The 21,126-nt window shown below is 41.1% G+C and overlaps 27 non-coding genes across 27 annotated transcripts; all 27 read right to left on the bottom strand.

Moving 5' to 3' along the window:
• Positions 1-95: 95 nt before the first annotated feature.
• trnak-uuu (transfer RNA lysine (anticodon UUU)) lies at positions 96-168 on the bottom strand. The gene has a single exon. It is a non-coding gene; the product is annotated as a tRNA-Lys (tRNA).
• A 976-nt stretch (positions 169-1,144) lies between these two features.
• Positions 1,145-1,217, bottom strand: trnaf-gaa (transfer RNA phenylalanine (anticodon GAA)). The gene has a single exon. It is a non-coding gene; the product is annotated as a tRNA-Phe (tRNA).
• Positions 1,218-1,425: 208 nt separating this feature from the next.
• On the bottom strand, positions 1,426-1,498 carry trnak-uuu (transfer RNA lysine (anticodon UUU)). Its single transcript has one exon. It is a non-coding gene; the product is annotated as a tRNA-Lys (tRNA).
• A 976-nt stretch (positions 1,499-2,474) lies between these two features.
• Positions 2,475-2,547, bottom strand: trnaf-gaa (transfer RNA phenylalanine (anticodon GAA)). The gene has a single exon. It is a non-coding gene; the product is annotated as a tRNA-Phe (tRNA).
• Positions 2,548-2,755: 208 nt separating this feature from the next.
• Positions 2,756-2,828, bottom strand: trnak-uuu (transfer RNA lysine (anticodon UUU)). Its single transcript has one exon. It is a non-coding gene; the product is annotated as a tRNA-Lys (tRNA).
• Positions 2,829-3,804: 976 nt separating this feature from the next.
• trnaf-gaa (transfer RNA phenylalanine (anticodon GAA)) lies at positions 3,805-3,877 on the bottom strand. Its single transcript has one exon. It is a non-coding gene; the product is annotated as a tRNA-Phe (tRNA).
• Positions 3,878-4,085: 208 nt separating this feature from the next.
• Positions 4,086-4,158, bottom strand: trnak-uuu (transfer RNA lysine (anticodon UUU)). Its single transcript has one exon. It is a non-coding gene; the product is annotated as a tRNA-Lys (tRNA).
• Positions 4,159-5,134: 976 nt separating this feature from the next.
• On the bottom strand, positions 5,135-5,207 carry trnaf-gaa (transfer RNA phenylalanine (anticodon GAA)). Its single transcript has one exon. It is a non-coding gene; the product is annotated as a tRNA-Phe (tRNA).
• A 208-nt stretch (positions 5,208-5,415) lies between these two features.
• trnak-uuu (transfer RNA lysine (anticodon UUU)) lies at positions 5,416-5,488 on the bottom strand. The gene has a single exon. It is a non-coding gene; the product is annotated as a tRNA-Lys (tRNA).
• Positions 5,489-6,464: 976 nt separating this feature from the next.
• Positions 6,465-6,537, bottom strand: trnaf-gaa (transfer RNA phenylalanine (anticodon GAA)). The gene has a single exon. It is a non-coding gene; the product is annotated as a tRNA-Phe (tRNA).
• Positions 6,538-6,745: 208 nt separating this feature from the next.
• Positions 6,746-6,818, bottom strand: trnak-uuu (transfer RNA lysine (anticodon UUU)). Its single transcript has one exon. It is a non-coding gene; the product is annotated as a tRNA-Lys (tRNA).
• A 976-nt stretch (positions 6,819-7,794) lies between these two features.
• Positions 7,795-7,867, bottom strand: trnaf-gaa (transfer RNA phenylalanine (anticodon GAA)). Its single transcript has one exon. It is a non-coding gene; the product is annotated as a tRNA-Phe (tRNA).
• A 208-nt stretch (positions 7,868-8,075) lies between these two features.
• On the bottom strand, positions 8,076-8,148 carry trnak-uuu (transfer RNA lysine (anticodon UUU)). The gene has a single exon. It is a non-coding gene; the product is annotated as a tRNA-Lys (tRNA).
• A 948-nt stretch (positions 8,149-9,096) lies between these two features.
• trnaf-gaa (transfer RNA phenylalanine (anticodon GAA)) lies at positions 9,097-9,169 on the bottom strand. The gene has a single exon. It is a non-coding gene; the product is annotated as a tRNA-Phe (tRNA).
• Positions 9,170-10,698: 1,529 nt separating this feature from the next.
• trnak-uuu (transfer RNA lysine (anticodon UUU)) lies at positions 10,699-10,771 on the bottom strand. The gene has a single exon. It is a non-coding gene; the product is annotated as a tRNA-Lys (tRNA).
• Positions 10,772-11,737: 966 nt separating this feature from the next.
• Positions 11,738-11,810, bottom strand: trnaf-gaa (transfer RNA phenylalanine (anticodon GAA)). The gene has a single exon. It is a non-coding gene; the product is annotated as a tRNA-Phe (tRNA).
• A 208-nt stretch (positions 11,811-12,018) lies between these two features.
• trnak-uuu (transfer RNA lysine (anticodon UUU)) lies at positions 12,019-12,091 on the bottom strand. Its single transcript has one exon. It is a non-coding gene; the product is annotated as a tRNA-Lys (tRNA).
• A 976-nt stretch (positions 12,092-13,067) lies between these two features.
• Positions 13,068-13,140, bottom strand: trnaf-gaa (transfer RNA phenylalanine (anticodon GAA)). The gene has a single exon. It is a non-coding gene; the product is annotated as a tRNA-Phe (tRNA).
• A 208-nt stretch (positions 13,141-13,348) lies between these two features.
• trnak-uuu (transfer RNA lysine (anticodon UUU)) lies at positions 13,349-13,421 on the bottom strand. Its single transcript has one exon. It is a non-coding gene; the product is annotated as a tRNA-Lys (tRNA).
• Positions 13,422-14,387: 966 nt separating this feature from the next.
• On the bottom strand, positions 14,388-14,460 carry trnaf-gaa (transfer RNA phenylalanine (anticodon GAA)). The gene has a single exon. It is a non-coding gene; the product is annotated as a tRNA-Phe (tRNA).
• Positions 14,461-17,047: 2,587 nt separating this feature from the next.
• On the bottom strand, positions 17,048-17,120 carry trnaf-gaa (transfer RNA phenylalanine (anticodon GAA)). Its single transcript has one exon. It is a non-coding gene; the product is annotated as a tRNA-Phe (tRNA).
• Positions 17,121-17,328: 208 nt separating this feature from the next.
• trnak-uuu (transfer RNA lysine (anticodon UUU)) lies at positions 17,329-17,401 on the bottom strand. Its single transcript has one exon. It is a non-coding gene; the product is annotated as a tRNA-Lys (tRNA).
• Positions 17,402-18,366: 965 nt separating this feature from the next.
• On the bottom strand, positions 18,367-18,439 carry trnaf-gaa (transfer RNA phenylalanine (anticodon GAA)). The gene has a single exon. It is a non-coding gene; the product is annotated as a tRNA-Phe (tRNA).
• A 208-nt stretch (positions 18,440-18,647) lies between these two features.
• On the bottom strand, positions 18,648-18,720 carry trnak-uuu (transfer RNA lysine (anticodon UUU)). Its single transcript has one exon. It is a non-coding gene; the product is annotated as a tRNA-Lys (tRNA).
• Positions 18,721-19,686: 966 nt separating this feature from the next.
• trnaf-gaa (transfer RNA phenylalanine (anticodon GAA)) lies at positions 19,687-19,759 on the bottom strand. Its single transcript has one exon. It is a non-coding gene; the product is annotated as a tRNA-Phe (tRNA).
• A 208-nt stretch (positions 19,760-19,967) lies between these two features.
• On the bottom strand, positions 19,968-20,040 carry trnak-uuu (transfer RNA lysine (anticodon UUU)). The gene has a single exon. It is a non-coding gene; the product is annotated as a tRNA-Lys (tRNA).
• Positions 20,041-21,016: 976 nt separating this feature from the next.
• On the bottom strand, positions 21,017-21,089 carry trnaf-gaa (transfer RNA phenylalanine (anticodon GAA)). The gene has a single exon. It is a non-coding gene; the product is annotated as a tRNA-Phe (tRNA).
• Between the last annotated feature and the right edge of the window lie 37 nt (positions 21,090-21,126).

Here is a 21,126-nt window from a genome sequence, read left to right as displayed (position 1 = left end):
GTGAAATGTAGCAGTTTTAGCACTGCTGTCCAATATAAGGAAGCAATTCAAGAGCTTGCACAGCACCTGTATTTCCTGCTACATCCATAGTGTGGCACTTGAACAGGGACTCGAACCCTGGACCCTCAGATTAAAAGTCTGATGCTCTACCAACTGAGCTACTCAAGCCACTTGTGTTGTCCTCTTGTAGTTTGTCAATGCAATAGGTAGGTTTGGGAAAGAAATGTATCAGATTGGAAAGTGCTTCTGGTTGCACCCTGTTGCTCGTGTTTATTGTTTGCTCTGTTTTCTGTGTCCTATCCTCTTGATGCTTTTTTAGCATAAACTATTTTCAGATAGTTGGTGGTAAACCTCTTTTACGTATATTTTGGTTGAAACAGCACTCAACATTAGTATTTTTGGTGAGCATCATTAAACACTCCTCATGTTTTGTGACTTTTCCTTCAGTAGAGGTAAGTCATCTTAAAATGGAAGTTTAGGACCATGCATCTTTTGTGTTACATTGGTGTAGCTAAGGAATGGCTGTTTGAATTTGTATTGCAAAAGAGACACTTTCCTCTCACACACAAAGATGGATTCCTTTGTTTTGATTTGGACCAATTTGCTATAGGCTAAGTTTGACTACGACAGAGAGCTGTTTACACATGAAGTGCACCTAAGTATTTTTCTTGCTTATCACAAAAATCCCTGAGCCTAAGCAAATTTCCTCAGGGAAAAGTCCCCCTCTATAGCCCAAGAGCCCATCTTTGTAACACAGTGGCTTATTAATGAGCCATTCACTTGGCTACACACTAAGGGTACACACTAAGCTGCCATGGGTTGGACCGTTTACTTATGTGATTGCTCTCTCTGTTTCATCCACTTTTGCACAAACAGAAAGCCACTAATCAGTGGCAAGTGGATGGAAGCATGGTGGGAAGTATGCGTTTAAAAAAGGTGTGTATGTGTATATGTATTTTTTTGATATGCAAACGGGAAGCGATTTTGTGAATAAGTGGCATTGTTGGATAAAGGAAATGGGAAATTCCAGGAAAATGCCAGGAATGAGAGCTTTTGAGATCATGGTAAGAGTGGGAATCGCACACATTTAACATACGAGTATTGATGTGACTGAGTATTAAATGTAAACGGAGAAGTACGTGATTGCCGAAACTCGGGATTGAACCAAGGACCTCTAGATCTTCAGTCTAGCGCTCTCCCAGCTGAGCTATTTCGGCTTCCAAAAGAGCTTTTTTTATTGACAATGGGCTGTTATTGATTCATGTGGTACAGTTGAGAGGAATGGGCCAGGCCATTGTTGCAAGAGCAAAAGAACTGGCTGGTAACAGGTGTGAAATGTAGCAGTTTTAGCACTGCTGTCCAATGTAAGGAAGCAATTCAAGAGCTTGCACAGCACCTGTATTTCCTGCTACATCCATAGTGTGGCACTTGAACAGGGACTCGAACCCTGGACCCTCAGATTAAAAGTCTGATGCTCTACCAACTGAGCTACTCAAGCCACTTGTGTTGTCCACTTGTAGTTTGTCAATGCAATAGGTAGGTTTGGGAAAGAAATGTATCAGATTGGAAAGTGCTTCTGGTTGCACCCTGTTGCTCGTGTTTATTGTTTGCTCTGTTTTCTGTGTCCTATCCTCTTGATGCTTTTTTAGCATAAACTATTTTCAGATAGTTGGTGGTAAACCTCTTTTACGTATATTTTGGTTGAAACAGCACTCAACGTTAGTATTTTTGGTGAGCATCATTAAACACTCGTCATGTTTTGTGACTTTTCCTTCAGTAGAGGTAAGTCATCTTAAAATGGAAGTTTAGGACCATGCATCTTTTGTGTTACATTGGTGTAGCTAAGGAATGGCTGTTTGAATTTGTATTGCAAAAGAGACACTCTCCTCTCACACACAAAGATGGATTCCTTTGTTTTGATTTGGACCAATTTGCTATAGGCTAAGTTTGACTACGACAGAGAGCTGTTTACACATGAAGTGCACCTAAGTATTTTTCTTGCTTATCACAAGAATCCCTGAGCCTAAGCAAATTTCCTCAGGGAAAAGTCCCCCTCTATAGCCCAAGAGCCCATCTTTGTGCCACAGTGGCTTATTAATGAGCCATTCACTTGGCTACACACTAAGGGTACACACTAAGCTGCCATGGGTTGGACCGTTTACTTATGTGATTGCTCTCTCTGTTTCATCCACTTTTGCACAAACAGAAAGCCACTAATCAGTGGCAAGTGGATGGAAGCATGGTGGGAAGTATGCGTTTAAAAAAGGTGTGTATGTGTATATGTATTTATTTGATATGCAAACGGGAAGCGATTTTGTGAATAAGTGGCATTGTTGGATAAAGGAAATGGGAAATTCCAGGAAAAAGCCAGGAATGAGAGCTTTTGAGAGCATGGTAAGAGTGGGAATCGCACACATTTAACATACGAGTATTGATTTGACTGAGTATTAAATGTAAACGGAGAAGTACGTGATTGCCGAAACTCGGGATTGAACCAAGGACCTCTAGATCTTCAGTCTAGCGCTCTCCCAGCTGAGCTATTTCGGCTTCTGAAATACCTTTTTTTATTGACAATGGGCTGTTATTGAATCATTTGGTACAGTTGAGAGGAATGGGCCAGGACATTGTTGCAAGAGCAAAAGAACTGGCTGGTAACAGGTGTGAAATGTAGCAGTTTTAGCACTGCTGTCCAATATAAGGAAGCAATTCAAGAGCTTGCACAGCACCTGTATTTCCTGCTACATCCATAGTGTGGCACTTGAACAGGGACTCGAACCCTGGACCCTCAGATTAAAAGTCTGATGCTCTACCAACTGAGCTACTCAAGCCACTTGTGTTGTCCACTTGTAGTTTGTCAATGCAATAGGTAGGTTTGGGAAAGAAATGTATCAGATTGGAAAGTGCTTCTGGTTGCACCCTGTTGCTCGTGTTTATTGTTTGCTCTGTTTTCTGTGTCCTATCCTCTTGATGCTTTTTTAGCACAAACTATTTTCAGATAGTTGGTGGTAAACCTCTTTTATGTATATTTTGGTTGAAACAGCACTCAACGTTAGTATTTTTGGTGAGCATCATTAAACACTCGTCATGTTTTGTGACTTTTCCTTCAGTAGAGGTAAGTCAACTTAAAATGGAAGTTTAGGACCATGCATCTTTTGTGTTACATTGGTGTAGCTAAGGAATGGCTGTTTGAATTTGTATTGCAAAAGAGACACTCTCCTCTCACACACAAAGATGGATTCCTTTGTTTTGATTTGGACCAATTTGCTATAGGCTAAGTTTGACTACGACAGAGAGCTGTTTACACATGAAGTGCACCTAAGTATTTTTCTTGCTTATCACAAGAATCCCTGAGCCTAAGCAAATTTCCTCAGGGAAAAGTCCCCCTCTATAGCCCAAGAGCCCATCTTTGTGCCACAGTGGCTTATTAATGAGCCATTCACTTGGCTACACACTAAGGGTACACACTAAGCTGCCATGGGTTGGACCGTTTACTTATGTGATTGCTCTCTCTGTTTCATCCACTTTTGCACAAACAGAAAGCCACTAATCAGTGGCAAGTGGATGGAAGCATGGTGGGAAGTATGCGTTTAAAAAAGGTGTGTATGTGTATATGTATTTATTTGATATGCAAACGGGAAGCGATTTTGTGAATAAGTGGCATTGTTGGATAAAGGAAATGGGAAATTCCAGGAAAATGCCAGGAATGAGAGCTTTTGAGATCATGGTAAGAGTGGGAATCGCACACATTTAACATACGAGTATTGATGTGACTGAGTATTAAATGTAAACGGAGAAGTACGTGATTGCCAAAACTCGGGATTGAACCAAGGACCTCTAGATCTTCAGTCTAGCGCTCTCCCAGCTGAGCTATTTCGGCTTCCAAAAGAGCTTTTTTTATTGACAATGGGCTGTTATTGATTCATGTGGTACAGTTGAGAGGAATGGGCCAGGCCATTGTTGCAAGAGCAAAAGAACTGGCTGGTAACAGGTGTGAAATGTAGCAGTTTTAGCACTGCTGTCCAATGTAAGGAAGCAATTCAAGAGCTTGCACAGCACCTGTATTTCCTGCTACATCCATAGTGTGGCACTTGAACAGGGACTCGAACCCTGGACCCTCAGATTAAAAGTCTGATGCTCTACCAACTGAGCTACTCAAGCCACTTGTGTTGTCCACTTGTAGTTTGTCAATGCAATAGGTAGGTTTGGGAAAGAAATGTATCAGATTGGAAAGTGCTTCTGGTTGCACCCTGTTGCTCGTGTTTATTGTTTGCTCTGTTTTCTGTGTCCTATCCTCTTGATGCTTTTTTAGCATAAACTATTTTCACATAGTTGGTGGTAAACCTCTTTTATGTATATTTTGGTTGAAACAGCACTCAACGTTAGTATTTTTGGTGAGCATCATTAAACACTCGTCATGTTTTGTGACTTTTCCTTCAGTAGAGGTAAGTCAACTTAAAATGGAAGTTTAGGACCATGCATCTTTTGTGTTACATTGGTGTAGCTAAGGAATGGCTGTTTGAATTTGTATTGCAAAAGAGACACTCTCCTCTCACACACAAAGATGGATTCCTTTGTTTTGATTTGGACCAATTTGCTATAGGCTAAGTTTGACTACGACAGAGAGCTGTTTACACATGAAGTGCACCTAAGTATTTTTCTTGCTTATCACAAGAATCCCTGAGCCTAAGCAAATTTCCTCAGGGAAAAGTCCCCCTCTATAGCCCAAGAGCCCATCTTTGTGCCACAGTGGCTTATTAATGAGCCATTCACTTGGCTACACACTAAGGGTACACACTAAGCTGCCATGGGTTGGACCGTTTACTTATGTGATTGCTCTCTCTGTTTCATCCACTTTTGCACAAACAGAAAGCCACTAATCAGTGGCAAGTGGATGGAAGCATGGTGGGAAGTATGCGTTTAAAAAAGGTGTGTATGTGTATATGTATTTATTTGATATGCAAGCGGGAAGCGATTTTGTGAATAAGTGGCATTGTTGGATAAAGGAAATGGGAAATTCCAGGAAAAAGCCAGGAATGAGAGCTTTTGAGAGCATGGTAAGAGTGGGAATCGCACACATTTAACATACGAGTATTGATGTGACTGAGTATTAAATGTAAACGGAGAAGTACGTGATTGCCGAAACTCGGGATTGAACCAAGGACCTCTAGATCTTCAGTCTAGCGCTCTACCAGCTGAGCTATTTCGGCTTCTGAAATACCTTTTTTTATTGACAATGGGCTGTTATTGAATCATTTGGTACAGTTGAGAGGAATGGGCCAGGACATTGTTGCAAGAGCAAAAGAACTGGCTGGTAACAGGTGTGAAATGTAGCAGTTTTAGCACTGCTGTCCAATATAAGGAAGCAATTCAAGAGCTTGCACAGCACCTGTATTTCCTGCTACATCCATAGTGTGGCACTTGAACAGGGACTCGAACCCTGGACCCTCAGATTAAAAGTCTGATGCTCTACCAACTGAGCTACTCAAGCCACTTGTGTTGTCCACTTGTAGTTTGTCAATGCAATAGGTAGGTTTGGGAAAGAAATGTATCAGATTGGAAAGTGCTTCTGGTTGCACCCTGTTGCTCGTGTTTATTGTTTGCTCTGTTTTCTGTGTCCTATCCTCTTGATGCTTTTTTAGCATAAACTATTTTCAGATAGTTGGTGGTAAACCTCTTTTACGTATATTTTGGTTGAAACAGCACTCAACATTAGTATTTTTGGTGAGCATCATTAAACACTCCTCATGTTTTGTGACTTTTCCTTCAGTAGAGGTAAGTCATCTTAAAATGGAAGTTTAGGACCATGCATCTTTTGTGTTACATTGGTGTAGCTAAGGAATGGCTGTTTGAATTTGTATTGCAAAAGAGACACTTTCCTCTCACACACAAAGATGGATTCCTTTGTTTTGATTTGGACCAATTTGCTATAGGCTAAGTTTGACTACGACAGAGAGCTGTTTACACATGAAGTGCACCTAAGTATTTTTCTTGCTTATCACAAAAATCCCTGAGCCTAAGCAAATTTCCTCAGGGAAAAGTCCCCCTCTATAGCCCAAGAGCCCATCTTTGTAACACAGTGGCTTATTAATGAGCCATTCACTTGGCTACACACTAAGGGTACACACTAAGCTGCCATGGGTTGGACCGTTTACTTATGTGATTGCTCTCTCTGTTTCATCCACTTTTGCACAAACAGAAAGCCACTAATCAGTGGCAAGTGGATGGAAGCATGGTGGGAAGTATGCGTTTAAAAAAGGTGTGTATGTGTATATGTATTTTTTTGATATGCAAACGGGAAGCGATTTTGTGAATAAGTGGCATTGTTGGATAAAGGAAATGGGAAATTCCAGGAAAATGCCAGGAATGAGAGCTTTTGAGATCATGGTAAGAGTGGGAATCGCACACATTTAACATACGAGTATTGATGTGACTGAGTATTAAATGTAAACGGAGAAGTACGTGTTTGCCAAAACTCGGGATTGAACCAAGGACCTCTAGATCTTCAGTCTAGCGCTCTCCCAGCTGAGCTATTTCGGCTTCCAAAAGAGCTTTTTTTATTGACAATGGGCTGTTATTGATTCATGTGGTACAGTTGAGAGGAATGGGCCAGGCCATTGTTGCAAGAGCAAAAGAACTGGCTGGTAACAGGTGTGAAATGTAGCAGTTTTAGCACTGCTGTCCAGTATAAGGAAGCAATTCAAGAGCTTGCACAGCACCTGTATTTCCTGCTACATCCATAGTGTGGCACTTGAACAGGGACTCGAACCCTGAACCCTCAGATTAAAAGTCTGATGCTCTACCAACTGAGCTACTCAAGCCACTTGTGTTGTCCACTTGTAGTTTGTCAATGCAATAGGTAGGTTTGGGAAAGAAATGTATCAGATTGGAAAGTGCTTCTGGTTGCACCCTGTTGCTCGTGTTTATTGTTTGCTCTGTTTTCTGTGTCCTATCCTCTTGATGCTTTTTTAGCATAAACTATTTTCAGATAGTTAGTGGTAAACCTCTTTTACGTATATTTTGGTTGAAACAGCACTCAACATTAGTATTTTTGGTGAGCATCATTAAACACTCGTCATGTTTTGTGACTTTTCCTTCAGTAGAGGTAAGTCATCTTAAAATGGAAGTTTAGGACCATGCATCTTTTGTGTTACATTGGTGTAGCTAAGGAATGGCTGTTTGAATTTGTATTGCAAAAGAGACACTTTCCTCTCACACACAAAGATGGATTCCTTTGTTTTGATTTGGACCAATTTGCTATAGGCTAAGTTTGACTACGACAGAGAGCTGTTTACACATGAAGTGCACCTAAGTATTTTTCTTGCTTATCACAAAAATCCCTGAGCCTAAGCAAATTTCCTCAGGGAAAAGTCCCCCTCTATAGCCCAAGAGCCCATCTTTGTGCCACAATGGCTTATTAATGAGCCATTCACTTGGCTACACACTAAGGGTACACACTAAGCTGCCATGGGTTGGACCGTTTACTTATGTGATTGCTCTCTCTGTTTCATCCACTTTTGCACAAACAGAAAGCCACTAATCAGTGGCAAGTGGATGGAAGCATGGTGGGAAGTATGCGTTTAAAAAAGATGTGTATGTGTATATGTATTTATTTGATATGCAAACTGGAAGCGATTTTGTGAATAAGTGGCATTGTTGGATAAAGGAAATGGGAAATTCCAGGAAAATGCCAGGAATGAGAGCTTTTGAGATCATGGTAAGAGTGGGAATCGCACACATTTAACATACGAGTATTGATGTGACTGAGTATTAAATGTAAACGGAGAAGTACGTGATTGCCAAAACTCGGGATTGAACCAAGGACCTCTAGATCTTCAGTCTAGCGCTCTCCCAGCTGAGCTATTTCGGCTTCCAAAAGAGCTTTTTTTATTGACAATGGGCTGTTATTGATTCATGTGGTACAGTTGAGAGGAATGGGCCAGGCCATTGTTGCAAGAGCAAAAGAACTGGCTGGTAACAGGTGTGAAATGTAGCAGTTTTAGCACTGCTGTCCAATATAAGGAAGCAATTCAAGAGCTTGCACAGCACCTGTATTTCCTGCTACATCCATAGTGTGGCACTTGAACAGGGACTCGAACCCTGGACCCTCAGATTAAAAGTCTGATGCTCTACCAACTGAGCTACTCAAGCCACTTGTGTTGTCCACTTGTAGTTTGTCAATGCAATAGGTAGGTTTGGGAAAGAAATGTATCAGATTGGAAAGTGCTTCTGGTTGCACCCTGTTGCTCGTGTTTATTGTTTGCTCTGTTTTCTGTGTCCTATCCTCTTGATGCTTTTTTAGCATAAACTATTTTCAGATAGTTAGTGGTAAACCTCTTTTACGTATATTTTGGTTGAAACAGCACTCAACATTAGTATTTTTGGTGAGCATCATTAAACAGTAGAGGTAAGTCATCTTAAAATGGAAGTTTAGGACCATGCATCTTTTGTGTTACATTGGTGTAGCTAAGGAATGGCTGTTTGAATTTGTATTGCAAAAGAGACACTTTCCTCTCACACACAAAGATGGATTCCTTTGTTTTGATTTGGACCAATTTGCTATAGGCTAAGTTTGACTACGACAGAGAGCTGTTTACACATGAAGTGCACCTAAGTATTTTTCTTGCTTATCACAAAAATCCCTGAGCCTAAGCAAATTTCCTCAGGGAAAAGTCCCCCTCTATAGCCCAAGAGCCCATCTTTGTGCCACAATGGCTTATTAATGAGCCATTCACTTGGCTACACACTAAGGGTACACACTAAGCTGCCATGGGTTGGACCGTTTACTTATGTGATTGCTCTCTCTGTTTCATCCACTTTTGCACAAACAGAAAGCCACTAATCAGTGGCAAGTGGATGGAAGCATGGTGGGAAGTATGCGTTTAAAAAAGGTGTGTATGTGTATATGTATTTATTTGATATGCAAACTGGAAGCGATTTTGTGAATAAGTGGCATTGTTGGATAAAGGAAATGGGAAATTCCAGGAAAATGCCAGGAATGAGAGCTTTTGAGATCATGGTAAGAGTGGGAATCGCACACATTTAACATACGAGTATTGATGTGACTGAGTATTAAATGTAAACGGAGAAGTACGTGATTGCCAAAACTCGGGATTGAACCAAGGACCTCTAGATCTTCAGTCTAGCGCTCTCCCAGCTGAGCTATTTCGGCTTCCAAAAGAGCTTTTTTTATTGACAATGGGCTGTTATTGATTCATGTGGTACAGTTGAGAGGAATGGGCCAGGCCATTGTTGCAAGAGCAAAAGAACTGGCTGGTAACAGGTGTGAAATGTAGCAGTTTTAGCACTGCTGTCCAATGTAAGGAAGCAATTCAAGAGCTTGCACAGCACCTGTATTTCCTGCTACATCCATAGTGTGGCACTTGAACTGGGACTCGAACCCTGGACCCTCAGATTAAAAGTCTGATGCTCTACCAACTGAGCTACTCAAGCCACTTGTGTTGTCCACTTGTAGTTTGTCAATGCAATAGGTAGGTTTGGGAAAGAAATGTATCAGATTGGAAAGTGCTTCTGGTTGCACCCTGTTGCTCGTGTTTATTGTTTGCTCTGTTTTCTGTGTCCTATCCTCTTGATGCTTTTTTAGCACAAACTATTTTCAGATAGTTGGTGGTAAACCTCTTTTATGTATATTTTGGTTGAAACAGCACTCAACGTTAGTATTTTTGGTGAGCATCATTAAACACTCGTCATGTTTTGTGACTTTTCCTTCAGTAGAGGTAAGTCAACTTAAAATGGAAGTTTAGGACCATGCATCTTTTGTGTTACATTGGTGTAGCTAAGGAATGGCTGTTTGAATTTGTATTGCAAAAGAGACACTCTCCTCTCACACACAAAGATGGATTCCTTTGTTTTGATTTGGACCAATTTGCTATAGGCTAAGTTTGACTACGACAGAGAGCTGTTTACACATGAAGTGCACCTAAGTATTTTTCTTGCTTATCACAAGAATCCCTGAGCCTAAGCAAATTTCCTCAGGGAAAAGTCCCCCTCTATAGCCCAAGAGCCCATCTTTGTGCCACAGTGGCTTATTAATGAGCCATTCACTTGGCTACACACTAAGGGTACACACTAAGCTGCCATGGGTTGGACCGTTTACTTATGTGATTGCTCTCTCTGTTTCATCCACTTTTGCACAAACAGAAAGCCACTAATCAGTGGCAAGTGGATGGAAGCATGGTGGGAAGTATGCGTTTGAAAAAAGGTGTGTATGTGTATATGTATTTATTTGATATGCAAACGGGAAGCGATTTTGTGAATAAGTGGCATTGTTGGATAAAGGAAATGGGAAATTCCAGGATAAAGCCAGGAATGAGAGCATGGTAAGAGAGGGAATCACAGACATTTAACATATGAGTATTGATGTGACTGAGTATTAAATGTAAACGGAGAAGTACGTGATTGCCGAAACTCGGGATTGAACCAAAGACCTCTAGATCTTCAGTCTAGCGCTCTCCCAGCTGTGCTATTTCGGCTTCCAAAAGAGCTTTTTTTATTGACAATGGGCTGTTATTGATTCATGTGGTACAGTTGAGAGGAATGGGCCAGGACATTGTTGCAAGAGCAAAAGAACTGGCTGGTAACAGGTGTTAAATGTAGCAGTTTTAGCACTGCTGTCCAATGTAAGGAAGCAATTCAAGAGCTTGCACAGCACCTGTATTTCCTGCTACATCCATAGTGTGGCACTTGAACAGGGACTCGAACCCTGGACCCTCAGATTAAAAGTCTGATGCTCTACCAACTGAGCTACTCAAGCCACTTGTGTTGTCCACTTGTAGTTTGTCAATGCAATAGGTAGGTTTGGGAAAGAAATGTATCAGATTGGAAAGTGCTTCTGGTTGCACCCTGTTGCTCGTGTTTATTGTTTGCTCTGTTTTCTGTGTCCTATCCTCTTGATGCTTTTTTAGCATAAACTATTTTCACATAGTTGGTGGTAAACCTCTTTTATGTATATTTTGGTTGAAACAGCACTCAACGTTAGTATTTTTGGTGAGCATCATTAAACACTCGTCATGTTTTGTGACTTTTCCTTCAGTAGAGGTAAGTCAACTTAAAATGGAAGTTTAGGACCATGCATCTTTTGTGTTACATTGGTGTAGCTAAGGAATGGCTGTTTGAATTTGTATTGCAAAAGAGACACTCTCCTCTCACACACAAAGATGGATTCCTTTGTTTTGATTTGGACCAATTTGCTATAGGCTAAGTTTGACTACGACAGAGAGCTGTTTACACATGAAGTGCACCTAAGTATTTTTCTTGCTTATCACAAGAATCCCTGAGCCTAAGCAAATTTCCTCAGGGAAAAGTCCCCCTCTATAGCCCAAGAGCCCATCTTTGTAACACAGTGGCTTATTAATGAGCCATTCACTTGGCTACACACTAAGGGTACACACTAAGCTGCCATGGGTTGGACCGTTTACTTATGTGATTGCTCTCTCTGTTTCATCCACTTTTGCACAAACAGAAAGCCACTAATCAGTGGCAAGTGGATGGAAGCATGGTGGGAAGTATGCGTTTAAAAAAGGTGTGTATGTGTATATGTATTTATTTGTTATGCAAACGGGAAGCGATTTTGTGAATAAGTGGCATTGTTGGATAAAGGAAATGGGAAATTCCAGGAAAGAGCCAGGAACGAGAGCATGGTAAGAGGGGGAATGACACACATTTAACATACGAGTATTGATGTGACTGAGTATTAAATGTAAACGGAGAAGTACGTGATTGCCGAAACTCGGGATTGAACCAAGGACCTCTAGATCTTCAGTCTAGCGCTCTCCCAGCTGAGCTATTTCGGCTTCCAAAAGACCTTTTTTTATTGACAATGGGCTGTTATTGAATCATTTGGTACAGTTGAGAGGAATGGGCCAGGACATTGTTGCAAGAGCAAAAGAACTGGCTGGTAACAGGTGTGAAATGTAGCAGTTTTAGCACTGCTGTCCAATGTAAGGAAGCAGTTCAAGAGCTTGCACAGCACCTGTATTTCCTGCTACATCCATAGTGTGGCACTTGAACAGGGACTCGAACCCTGGACCCTCAGATTAAAAGTCTGATGCTCTACCAACTGAGCTACTCAAGCCACTTGTGTTGTCCACTTGTAGTTTGTCAATGCAATAGGTAGGTTTGGGAAAGAAATGTATCAGATTGGAAAGTGCTTCTGGTTGCACCCTGTTGCTCGTGTTTATTGTTTGCTCTGTTTTCTGTGTCCTATCCTCTTGATGCTTTTTTAGCACAAACTATTTTCAGATAGTTGGTGGTAAACCTCTTTTATGTATATTTTGGTTGAAACAGCACTCAACGTTAGTATTTTTGGTGAGCATCATTAAACACTCGTCATGTTTTGTGACTTTTCCTTCAGTAGAGGTAAGTCAACTTAAAATGGAAGTTTAGGACCATGCATCTTTTGTGTTACATTGGTGTAGCCAAGGAATGGCTGTTTGAATTTGTATTGCAAAAGAGACACTCTCCTCTCACACACAAAGATGGATTCCTTTGTTTTGATTTGGACCAATTTGCTATAGGCTAAGTTTGACTACGACAGAGAGCTGTTTACACATGAAGTGCACCTAAGTATTTTTCTTGCTTATCACAAGAATCCCTGAGCCTAAGCAAATTTCCTCAGGGAAAAGTCCCCCTCTATAGCCCAAGAGCCCATCTTTGTGCCACAGTGGCTTATTAATGAGCCATTCACTTGGCTACACACTAAGGGTACACACTAAGCTGCCATGGGTTGGACCGTTTACTTATGTGATTGCTCTCTCTGTTTCATCCACTTTTGCACAAACAGAAAGCCACTAATCAGTGGCAAGTGGATGGAAGCATGGTGGGAAGTATGCGTTTAAAAAAGGTGTGTATGTGTATATGTATTTATTTGATATGCAAACGGGAAGCGATTTTGTGAATAAGTGGCATTGTTGGATAAAGGAAATGGGAAATTCCAGGAAAAAGCCAGGAATGAGAGCTTTTGAGAGCATGGTAAGAGTGGGAATCGCACACATTCAACATACGAGTATTGATGTGACTGAGTATTAAATGTAAACGGAGAAGTACGTGATTGCCGAAACTCGGGATTGAACCAAGGACCTCTAGATCTTCAGTCTAGCGCTGTCCCAGCTGAGCTATTTCGGCTTCTGAAATACCTTTTTTTATTGACAATGGGCTGTTATTGAATCATTTGGTACAGTTGAGAGGAATGGGCCAGGACATTGTTGCAAGAGCAAAAGAACTGGCTGGTAACAGGTGTGAAATGTAGCAGTTTTAGCACTGCTGTCCAATATAAGGAAGCAATTCAAGAGCTTGCACAGCACCTGTATTTCCTGCTACATCCATAGTGTGGCACTTGAACAGGGACTCGAACCCTGGACCCTCAGATTAAAAGTCTGATGCTCTACCAACTGAGCTACTCAAGCCACTTGTGTTGTCCACTTGTAGTTTGTCAATGCAATAGGTAGGTTTGGGAAAGAAATGTATCAGATTGGAAAGTGCTTCTGGTTGCACCCTGTTGCTCGTGTTTATTGTTTGCTCTGTTTTCTGTGTCCTATCCTCTTGATGCTTTTTTAGCATAAACTATTTTCAGATAGTTGGTGGTAAACCTCTTTTATGTATATTTTGGTTGAAACAGCACTCAACATTAGTATTTTTGGTGAGCATCATTAAACACTCGTCATGTTTTGTGACTTTTCCTTCAGTAGAGGTAAGTCAACTTAAAATGGAAGTTTAGGACCATGCATCTTTTGTGTTACATTGGTGCAGCTCAGGAATGGCTGTTTGAATTTGTATTGCAAAAGAGACACTCTCCTCTCACACACAAAGATGGATTCCTTTGTTTTGATTTGGACCAATTTGCTATAGGCTAAGTTTGACTACGACAGAGAGCTGTTTACACATGAAGTGCACCTAAGTATTTTTCTTGCTTATCACAAAAATCCCTGAGCCTAAGCAAATTTCTTCAGGGAAAAGTCCCCCTCTATAGCCCAAGAGCCCATCTTTGTGCCACAGTGGCTTATTAATGAGCCATTCACTTGGCTACACACTAAGGGTACACACTAAGCTGCCATGGGTTGGACCGTTTACTTATGTGATTGCTCTCTCTGTTTCATCCACTTTTGCACAAACAGAAAGCCACTAATCAGTGGCAAGTGGATGGAAGCATGGTGGGAAGTATGCGTTTAAAAAAGGTGTGTATGTGTATATGTATTTATTTGTTATGCAAATGGGAAGCGATTTTGTGAATAAGTGGCATTGTTGGATAAAGGAAATGGGAAATTCCAGGAAAGAGCCAGGAACGAGAGCATGGTAAGAGGGGGAATGACAAACATTTAACATACGAGTATTGATGTGACTGAGTATTAAATGTAAACGGAGAAGTACGTGTTTGCCGAAACTCGGGATTGAACCAAGGACCTCTAGATCTTCAGTCTAGCGCTCTCCCAGCTGAGCTATTTCGGCTTCCAAAAGAGCTTTTTTTATTGACAATGGGCTGTTATTGAATCATTTGGTACAGTTGAGAGGAATGGGCCAGGACATTGTTGCAAGAGCAAAAGAACTGGCTGGTAACAGGTGTGAAATGTAGCAGTTTTAGCACTGCTGTCCAATATAAGGAAGCAATTCAAGAGCTTGCACAGCACCTGTATTTCCTGCTACATCCATAGTGTGGCACTTGAAAAGGGACTCGAACCCTGGACCCTCAGATTAAAAGTCTGATGCTCTACCAACTGAGCTACTCAAGCCACTTGTGTTGTCCACTTGTAGTTTGTCAATGCAATAGGTAGGTTTGGGAAAGAAATGTATCAGATTGGAAAGTGCTTCTGGTTGCACCCTGTTGCTCGTGTTTATTGTTTGCTCTGTTTTCTGTGTCCTAACCTCTTGATGCTTTTTTAGCATAAACTATTTTCAGATAGTTGGTGGTAAACCTCTTTTACGTATATTTTGGTTGAAACAGCACTCAACGTTAGTATTTTTGGTGAGCATCATTAAACACTCGTCATGTTTTGTGACTTTTCCTTCAGTAGAGGTAAGTCATCTTAAAATGGAAGTTTAGGACCATGCATCTTTTGTGTTACATTGGTGTAGCTAAGGAATGGCTGTTTGAATTTGTATTGCAAAAGAGACACTCTCCTCTCACACACAAAGATGGATTCCTCTGATTTGATTTGGACCAATTTGCTATAGGCTAAGTTTGACTACGACAGAGAGCTGTTTACACATGAAGTGCACCTAAGTATTTTTCTTGCTTATCACAAAAATCCCTGAGCCTAAGCAAATTTCCTCAGGGAAAAGTCCCCCTCTATAGCCCAAGAGCCCATCTTTGTGCCACAGTGGCTTATTAATGAGCCATTCACTTGGCTACACACTAAGGGTACACACTAAGCTGCCATGGGTTGGACCGTTTACTTATGTGATTGCTCTCTCTGTTTCATCCACTTTTGCACAAACAGAAAGCCACTAATCAGTGGCAAGTGGATGGAAGCATGGTGGGAAGTATGCGTTTAAAATAGGTGTGTATGTGTATATGTATTTATTTGATATGCAAACGGGAAGCGATTTTGTGAATAAGTGGCATTGTTGGATAAAGGAAATGGGAAATTCCAGGAAAATGCCAGGAATGAGAGCTTTTGAGATCATGGTAAGAGTGGGAATCGCACACATTTAACATACGAGTATTGATGTGACTGAGTATTAAATGTAAACGGAGAAGTACGTGATTGCCAAAACTCTGGATTGAACCAAGGACCTCTAGATCTTCAGTCTAGCGCTCTCCCAGCTGAGCTATTTCGGCTTCCAAATGACCTTTTTTTATTGACAATGGGCTGTTATTGATTCATGTGGTACAGTTGAGAGGAATGGGCCAGGACATTGTTGCAAGAGCAAAAGAACTGGCTGGTAACAGGTGTGAAATGTAGCAGTTTTAGCACTGCTGTCCAATATAAGGAAGCAATTCAAGAGCTTGCACAGCACCTGTTTTTCCTGCTACATCCATAGTGTGGCACTTGAACAGGGACTCGAACCCTGGACCCTCAGATTAAAAGTCTGATGCTCTACCAACTGAGCTACTAAAGCCACTTGTGTTGTCCACTTGTAGTTTGTCAATGCAATAGGTAGGTTTGGGAAAGAAATGTATCAGATTGGAAAGTGCTTCTGGTTGCACCCTGTTGCTCGTGTTTATTGTTTGCTCTGTTTTCTGTGTCCTATCCTCTTGATGCTTTTTTAGAATAAACTATTTTCAGATAGTTGGTGGTAAACCTCTTTTATGTATATTTTGGTTGAAACAGCACTCAACGTTAGTATTTTTGGTGAGCATCATTAAACACTCGTCATGTTTTGTGACTTTTCCTTCAGTAGAGGTAAGTCAACTTAAAATGGAAGTTTAGGACCATGCATCTTTTGTGTTACATTGGTGTAGCTAAGGAATGGCTGTTTGAATTTGTATTGCAAAAGAGACACTCTCCTCTCACACACAAAGATGGATTCCTTTGTTTTGATTTGGACCAATTTGCTATAGGCTAAGTTTGACTACGACAGAGAGCTGTTTACACATGAAGTGCACCTAAGTATTTTTCTTGCTTATCACAAGAATCCCTGAGCCTAAGCAAATTTCCTCAGGGAAAAGTCCCCCTCTATAGCCCAAGAGCCCATCTTTGTGCCACAGTGGCTTATTAATGAGCCATTCACTTGGCTACACACTAAGGGTACACACTAAGCTGCCATGGGTTGGACCGTTTACTTATGTGATTGCTCTCTCTGTTTCATCCACTTTTGCACAAACAGAAAGCCACTAATCAGTGGCAAGTGGATGGAAGCATGGTGGGAAGTATGCGTTTAAAAAAGGTGTGTATGTGTATATGTATTTATTTGTTATGCAAACGGGAAGCGATTTTGTGAATAAGTGGCATTGTTGGATAAAGGAAATGGGAAATTCCAGGAAAAAGCCAGGAATGAGAGCTTTTGAGATCATGGTAAGAGTGGGAATCGCACACATTTAACATACGAGTATTGATGTGACTGAGTATTAAATGTAAACGGAGAAGTACGTGACTGCCAAAACTCGGGATTGAACCAAGGACCTCTAGATCTTCAGTCTAGCACTCTCCCAGCTGAGCTATTTCGGCTTCCAAAAGAGCTTTTTTTATTGACAATGGGCTGTTATTGATTCATGTGGTACAGTTGAGAGGAATGGGCCAGGCCATTGTTGCAAGAGCAAAAGAACTGGCTGGTAACAGGTGTGAAATGTAGCAGTTTTAGCACTGCTGTCCAATATAAGGAAGCAATTCAAGAGCTTGCACAGCACCTGTATTTCCTGCTACATCCATAGTGTGGCACTTGAACAGGGACTCGAACCCTGGACCCTCAGATTAAAAGTCTGATGCTCTACCAACTGAGCTACTCAAGCCACTTGTGTTGTCCACTTGTAGTTTGTCAATGCAATAGGTAGGTTTGGGAAAGAAATGTATCAGATTGGAAAGTGCTTCTGGTTGCACCCTGTTGCTCGTGTTTATTGTTTGCTCTGTTTTCTGTGTCCTATCCTCTTGATGCTTTTTTAGCATAAACTATTTTCAGATAGTTGGTGGTAAACCTCTTTTATGTATATTTTGGTTGAAACAGCACTCAACGTTAGTATTTTTGGTGAGCATCATTAAACACTCGTCATGTTTTGTGACTTTTCCTTCAGTAGAGGTAAGTCAACTTAAAATGGAAGTTTAGGACCATGCATCTTTTGTGTTACATTGGTGTAGCTAAGGAATGGCTGTTTGAATTTGTATTGCAAAAGAGACACTCTCCTCTCACACACAAAGATGGATTCCTCTGTTTTGATTTGGACCAATTTGCTATAGGCTAAGTTTGACTACGACAGAGAGCTGTTTACACATGAAGTGCACCTAAGTATTTTTCTTGCTTATCACAAAAATCCCTGAGCCTAAGCAAATTTCCTCAGGGAAAAGTCCCCCTCTATAGCCCAAGAGCCATCTTTGTGCCACAGTGGCTTATTAATGAGCCATTCACTTGGCTACACACTAAGGGTACACACTAAGCTGCCATGGGTTGGACCGTTTACTTATGTGATTGCTCTCTCTGTTTCATCCACTTTTGCACAAACAGAAAGCCACTAATCAGTGGCAAGTGGATGGAAGCATGGTGGGAAGTATGCGTTTAAAAAAGGTGTGTATGTGTATATGTATTTATTTGATATGCAAACGGGAAGCGATTTTGTGAATAAGTGGCATTGTTGGATAAAGGAAATGGGAAATTCCAGGAAAAAGCCAGGAATGAGAGCATGGTAAGAGTGGGAATCACAGACATTTAACATACGAGTATTGATGTGACTGAGTATTAAATGTAAACGGAGAAGTACGTGATTGCCGAAACTCGGGATTGAACCAAGGACCTCTAGATCTTCAGTCTAGCGCTCTCCCAGCTGAGCTATTTCGGCTTCCAAAAGAGCTTTTTTTATTGACAATGGGCTGTTATTGATTCATGTGGTACAGTTGAGAGGAATGGGCCAGGACATTGTTGCAAGAGCAAAAGAACTGGCTGGTAACAGGTGTGAAATGTAGCAGTTTTAGCACTGCTGTCCAATGTAAGGAAGCCATTCAAGAGCTTGCACAGCACCTGTATTTCCTGCTACATCCATAGTGCGGCACTTGAACAGGGACTCGAACCCTGGACCCTCAGATTAAAAGTCTGATGCTCTACCAACTGAGCTACTCAAGCCACTTGTGTTGTCCACTTGTAGTTTGTCAATGCAATAGGTAGGTTTGGGAAAGAAATGTATCAGATTGGAAAGTGCTTCAGGTTGCACCCTGTTGCTCGTGTTTATTGTTTGCTCTGTTTTCTGTGTCCTATCCTCTTGATGCTTTTTTAGCACAAACTATTTTCAGATAGTTGGTGGTAAACCTCTTTTATGTATATTTTGGTTGAAACAGCACTCAACGTTAGTATTTTTGGTGAGCATCATTAAACACTCGTCATGTTTTGTGACTTTTCCTTCAGTAGAGGTAAGTCAACTTAAAATGGAAGTTTAGGACCATGCATCTTTTGTGTTACATTGGTGTAGCCAAGGAATGGCTGTTTGAATTTGTATTGCAAAAGAGACACTCTCCTCTCACACACAAAGATGGATTCCTTTGTTTTGATTTGGACCAATTTGCTATAGGCTAAGTTTGACTACGACAGAGAGCTGTTTACACATGAAGTGCACCTAAGTATTTTTCTTGCTTATCACAAGAATCCCTGAGCCTAAGCAAATTTCCTCAGGGAAAAGTCCCCCTCTATAGCCCAAGAGCCCATCTTTGTAACACAGTGGCTTATTAATGAGCCATTCACTTGGCTACACACTAAGGGTACACACTAAGCTGCCATGGGTTGGACCGTTTACTTATGTGATTGCTCTCTCTGTTTCATCCACTTTTGCACAAACAGAAAGCCACTAATCAGTGGCAAGTGGATGGAAGCATGGTGGGAAGTATGCTTTTAAAAAAGGTGTGTATGTGTATATGTATTTATTTGATATGCAAACGGGAAGCGATTTTGTGAATAAGTGGCATTGTTGGATAAAGGAAATGGGAAATTCCAGGAAAAAGCCAGGAATGAGAGCATGGTAAGAGTGGGAATCACAGACATTTAACATACGAGTATTGATGTGACTGAGTATTAAATGTAAACGGAGAAGTACGTGATTGCCGAAACTCGGGATTGAACCAAGGACCTCTAGATCTTCAGTCTAGCGCTCTCCCAGCTGAGCTATTTCGGCTTCCAAAAGAGCTTTTTTTATTGACAATGGGCTGTTATTGATTCATGTGGTACAGTTGAGAGGAATGGGCCAGGACATTGTTGCAAGAGCAAAAGAACTGGCTGGTAACAGGTGTGAAATGTAGCAGTTTTAGCACTGCTGTCCAATGTAAGGAAGCCATTCAAGAGCTTGCACAGCACCTGTATTTCCTGCTACATCCATAGTGTGGCACTTGAACAGGGACTCGAACCCTGGACCCTCAGATTAAAAGTCTGATGCTCTACCAACTGAGCTACTCAAGCCACTTGTGTTTTCCTCTTGTAGTTTGTCAATGCAATAGGTAGGTTTGGGAAAGAAATGTATCAGATTGGAAAGTGCTTCAGGTTGCACCCTGTTGCTCGTGTTTATTGTTTGCTCTGTTTTCTGTGTCCTATCCTCTTGATGCTTTTTTAGCACAAACTATTTTCAGATAGTTGGTGGTAAACCTCTTTTATGTATATTTTGGTTGAAACAGCACTCAACGTTAGTATTTTTGGTGAGCATCATTAAACACTCGTCATGTTTTGTGACTTTTCCTTCAGTAGAGGTAAGTCAACTTAAAATGGAAGTTTAGGACCATGCATCTTTTGTGTTACATTGGTGTAGCCAAGGAATGGCTGTTTGAATTTGTATTGCAAAAGAGACACTCTCCTCTCACACACAAAGATGGATTCCTTTGTTTTGATTTGGACCAATTTGCTATAGGCTAAGTTTGACTACGACAGAGAGCTGTTTACACATGAAGTGCACCTAAGTATTTTTCTTGCTTATCACAAGAATCCCTGAGCCTAAGCAAATTTCCTCAGGGAAAAGTCCCCCTCTATAGCCCAAGAGCCCATCTTTGTGCCACAGTGGCTTATTAATGAGCCATTCACTTGGCTACACACTAAGGGTACACACTAAGCTGCCATGGGTTGGACCGTTTACTTATGTGATTGCTCTCTCTGTTTCATCCACTTTTGCACAAACAGAAAGCCACTAATCAGTGGCAAGTGGATGGAAGCATGGTGGGAAGTATGCGTTTAAAAAAGGTGTGTATGTGTATATGTATTTATTTGATATGCAAACGGGAAGCGATTTTGTGAATAAGTGGCATTGTTGGATAAAGGAAATGGGAAATTCCAGGAAAAAGCCAGGAATGAGAGCTTTTGAGAGCATGGTAAGAGTGGGAATCGTACACATTCAACATACGAGTATTGATGTGACTGAGTATTAAATGTAAACGGAGAAGTACGTGATTGCCGAAACTCGGGATTGAACCAAGGACCTCTAGATCTTCAGTCTAGCGCTCTCCCAGCTGAGCTATTTCGGCTTCTGAAATACCTTTTTTTATTGACAATGGGCTGTTA

Source organism: Oryzias latipes, chromosome 13, assembly GCF_053564925.1.
Source record: "Oryzias latipes strain Hd-rR chromosome 13, Olatipes_Hd-rR_3.1".
Classification (NCBI taxonomy): domain Eukaryota; kingdom Metazoa; phylum Chordata; class Actinopteri; order Beloniformes; family Adrianichthyidae; genus Oryzias; species Oryzias latipes.
The sequence above is the reverse complement of the archived record's forward strand: the minus strand, read 5'-3'. Positions and strand labels throughout refer to the sequence as shown.